Raw genomic sequence first — 5,000 nt, 5'->3', positions numbered from 1 at the left:
AGTTGTGTCATGTGTTGACTTAGTTGACGTGTCATGTGCATGGATGATTGGCGTACGGGTCATGTATGGTGCACTTGCTTCAGTTGAAGGGATGTACTAGTACAGTTATATTAATTGTTTATTTCACGATCTGGTCTTTTGGCTGGATCGCGAAAAAAACGCTAAGTCCCAAATCTTGAACTCGAGAGGAGAGCGCTGATGACAACCTTTTGGACTGGAGCTCCCTAGAATTCGGCTTTTTCCTACTTTAAAGGGATGCACTGTTGTATGTATTGTTTATTCACGATCTGGTCGTTGGATTGGATCGTGGAAAAAAAACGCTAAGTCCCAGATCCTGAACTCGACAGGAAAGCGCTGATGGCAAACATTCTGACTGGAAGTTCCTAGAAATCGGCTTTTTCCTTATTGGCATTATGTGGCACGTTTATTGTGGCTAGAACATTAATTATCCACCAAATGGCACCAACGCTTGGCGAAAGTCTCGAAACACTCCTATCCCGACGCACCAGCAACCGCAACACGATGCAAAATAAATTGCACGAGCTACTGATACTTGTACCATGCACGGTACACGGTACCAAAATATACCCCTGAAAGTGTGCAATTTGGTGCTATTCTAGGAAATTTGTTTGGGGAAGCCTAGCTACGCGTGTCGCACGTTGCATGGTCGTCGATCAGAGGCATGCAAAAGCACCTATCTAGGGGAATTACTTTACGTTCTAGTAGCAAGATCGATTTTCCGGTCTAGCACGGCAGTACGCCTGCATGCATACACTCCATGTACCAAAAATGTATCAACCTAGGCGTTGCTCAGTAGCTTTTGGCGGCACATGTAAAAAGTACTCGAGTTCAGATTCTTGGAACTTTGCGTATTGTTCAAAACTTATAACGAAAACTAAATTATAAATGGGTAAAAGGCTAGGCGTTTCTCAGTAGCTTTTGGCGCCACGTGGCAAAAGTATTCGAGTTCAGATTTCTGGGACTTAGCGTATTTTTCAAACCTGATAATGAAAATTGAAGTACAAATGGGGCATAAGCTAGGCGTTGCCCAGTAACTTTTTTCGCCACATGGAGGAAGTAGTCGAGCTCCAATTTCTGGGACGTAGCGTATTTTTCAATCATAATAAACCAAATCAAACATAAAAATCATGAAACTTACACCACGTCCCTAGGTTGTGCACAAAACGTAACGATAAAGTGCCGGCGAGGTTAGAGGTGCACCAAAATTGTGTACCGATTAGGAAAAGTACTCTATGTTGCTATGACTTGGGTAAAAAGTGTTGATTAACTGCTGGTTACGATAGACAGTTGCTTATCGTACACATCGCAAACGAACACCCCTTAGTGAGCAGTAGCAGAAGTCGATGGAACAAAGCGAATGCATTACAAACTGATCAAGTAAAATAAGGAACGCTACGTACTAGGACTTCTTTCCAAGAATGGTGTCCGCGACGGGAGGGCAAGCGTCCTTCCCAGGTTTCCCTAGTAAACCTTGTATGGTAAACATACCCAAGCGTGTCCGTAAGCACGCAACGATAGTCACGAACGAGCACATACCTAGGGAAAGTACTCTACGTACTAGGACTTCTGTCCAAGAATGGTGTCCGCGACGGTCGGGCACTGTGACGCAATTACCAAATCCTAGAATCGTACAAGCAGTGTGTACAAACATAAACATTAACGCGTTCGCTCGGGCTGCGCCGTCCGTGTTGAACACAAATGCGGGTGATTATATGAGTGGATGGACAAAAACATGCGTGGCGAAGACAATTTTCTGCACGATGTGCACATAGCTCATTTCGTCGTCCCGGGCGAATGGAAAAACACAAAAATCTCGAGTATCTTTCTAGGTTTCTGTTATAAAAGGGCAGGCCAAAAGGTGACCGGTTGAGATGAGCATTTTAAGCATGCAAGCACTTAATTGCAACTTTTCCTACAAAAACTAGGTACGTGCACGTAGATTGTATCAACATGGACATCCATGATTGCGTACGCCCGGGCTGCGCCCTCCGTGTTGTACTTTCCCTGATTGGTACACAATTTTGGTGCAAGTGTACCAACATCGACATCTATGAACGCGTACGCTCGAGCTGCACCCTCCGTCTTGTACTTTCCCTGATCGGTACACAGTTTTGGTGCACGGCTATCCCGAAAGGCAACTTGTACCAACATCGACATCCATGAACGCGTACGTAGCGTACTTTCCCTGATCGGTACACAATGTTGGTGCACGGCATAGGAAATGGGCTTAAAATGGTCAAACTCAATCCATTTCCACTAAAGATAGTCAATAACAGCTGTGCCGATGAAGTAGGGCACGATGCAAGTCAATGTTATTTAATGAATTACATGTTCACCATACATTTCAGTACAAAATTGCTCGGTCAGACCTACAAAGTGCTATATCTCGAATACTAAACGTCGCAGATGGGTGTCGTAGAACAATTTTAAGTTCGTCTAACGATTCTACATCCGATTCTGGATAGTGGTTTTTCGACCACTTTTCAACATTTTGTGACACCCCGAACCTAGGGGCAGCTCCCTAGCTTTTTTCAAAAATGTGCACCGAACGGGCCAGAGAGCTCGAGTAGTCGAAAATTTTTTTTTTTGCTAAAACCCCTCAAAACGTGTCAGGAACGCACCCTAGATGATGAAAAGTGCAACCAGAATGTCAATCGACAACATGCCCGGGGGTACAAATTTGCTCTACGCGTCCCTAGGTAGGGTACTTTTTCATACAAACATCAAAGTGTACGGTGCACACAGTGCGCGGAACAAAAATTGCTCGGTCAGACCTAGGACGGGCCATATCTCGAATACTAAACGTCGCAGATGGGTGTCGTAGAACAATTTTAAGTTCGTCTAACGATTCTACATCCGATTCTGGATAGTGGTTTTTCGACCACTTTTCAACATTTTGTGACACCCCGAACCTAGGGGCAGCTCCCTAGCTTTTTTCAAAAATGTGCACCGAACGGGCCAGAGAGCTCGAGTAGTCGAAAATTTTTTTTTTGCTAAAACCCCTCAAAACGTGTCAGGAACGCACCCTAGATGATGAAAAGTGCAACCAGAACGTCAATCGACAACATGCCCGGGGGTACAAATTTGCTCTACGCGTCCCTAGGTAGGGTACTTTTTCATACAAACATCAAAGTGTACGGTGCACAAAGTGCGCGGAACAAAAATTGCTCGGTCAGACCTAGGACGGGCCATATCTCGAATACTAAACGTCGCAGATGGGTGTCGTAGAACAATTTTAAGTTCGTCTAACGATTCTACATCCGATTCTGGATAGTGGTTTTTCGACCACTTTTCAACATTTTGTGACACCCCGAACCTAGGGGCAGCTCCCTAGCTTTTTTCAAAAATGTGCACCGAACGGGCCAGAGAGCTCGAGTAGTCGAAAAATTTTTTTTTGCTAAAACCCCTAAAAACGTGTCAGGAACGCACCCTAGATGATGAAAAGTGCAACCAGAATGTCAATCGACAACATTCCCGGGGGTACAAATTTGCTCTACGCGTCCCTAGGTAGGGTACTTTTTCATACAAACATCAAAGTGTACGGTGCACACAGTGCGCGGAACAAAAATTGCTCGGTCAGACCTAGGACGGGCCATATCTCGAATACTAAACGTCGCAGATGGGTGTCGTAGAACAATTTTAAGTTCGTCTAACGATTCTACATCCGATTCTGGATAGTGGTTTTTCGACCACTTTTCAACATTTTGTGACACCCCGAACCTAGGGGCAGCTCCCTAGCTTTTTTCAAAAATGTGCACCGAACGGGCCAGAGAGCTCGAGTAGTCGAAAATTTTTTTTTTGCTAAAACCCCTCAAAACGTGTCAGGAACGCACCCTAGATGATGAAAAGTGCAACCAGAACGTCAATCGACAACATGCCCGGGGGTACAAATTTGCTCTACGCGTCCCTAGGTAGGGTACTTTTTCATACAAACATCAAAGTGTACGGTGCACAAAGTGCGCGGAACAAAAATTGCTCGGTCAGACCTAGGACGGGCCATATCTCGAATACTAAACGTCGCAGATGGGTGTCGTAGAACAATTTTAAGTTCGTCTAACGATTCTACATCCGATTCTGGATAGTGGTTTTTCGACCACTTTTCAACATTTTGTGACACCCCCGAACCTAGGGGCAGCTCCCTAGCTTTTTTCAAAAATGTGCACCGAACGGGCCAGAGAGCTCGAGTAGTCGAAAAATTTTTTTTTGCTAAAACCCCTCAAAACGTGTCAGGAACGCACCCTAGATGATGAAAAGTGAAACCAGAACGTGAAACGACAACTTTGTTGGGGGTACCCTTTTTACTCTACGGGCCACTAGCTTAGGCGCGCCAACAGCGCTTTCCTCTCGGGTTCCCATTTTTTGCCCTCCTGGGATTATGATCATTTACTCATTGCCTACTATAGGGAAGGTACCTTGCTCCGAGGTCAAAAATGAAGATTTCACCAAATCGTAGTTTTAACCTCTATTTAGTCGTAGGAGCATGGTTTGCAGTGTCCGTGGGTCATATAAGCCCCCGTTTGGGTCATACGTCCCCTCCCCGATGAAAATCGTCATATGACTATAGGCCGAACTTATGAAGCAAAAGTGGTGTCTGGTGGGTTCTGCCGATGATCTTAACCTATGATTTTGAGTTTCCACTCTTTCAAAACGTTTCCTGGAGCAGTACATCACGGGTCTACGGACCCAAAGACTTCGTTGCGATGGTTTCAAGCATAAAAGTTGTAACAGTTAAGGGTTTTTAATACGCGTATATTAAATCATTGCTTGAAACTAAGCTTCGTTGTCTTTAAACTCTGCAAGACCAATCGAACTTCTTAGGGAAACTCGAAGCATTCACGCTAAGCTGGTGGTGCAGGGCACATAGCGTGATGAAACCGGGTTTCCCTAACCAATGTGGCATATTTTTTCCCTGAGAGTGAAGCTCAGACCCACGTAGGGGAGAGCGAAGTGGAACTTTAATGTTCAATGCAGCAAATGTT

Source organism: Anopheles coluzzii (assembly GCF_943734685.1).
Source record: "Anopheles coluzzii chromosome X unlocalized genomic scaffold, AcolN3 X_unloc_42, whole genome shotgun sequence".
Lineage (NCBI taxonomy): Eukaryota > Metazoa > Arthropoda > Insecta > Diptera > Culicidae > Anopheles > Anopheles coluzzii.
The sequence above is the reverse complement of the archived record's forward strand: the minus strand, read 5'-3'. Positions refer to the sequence as shown.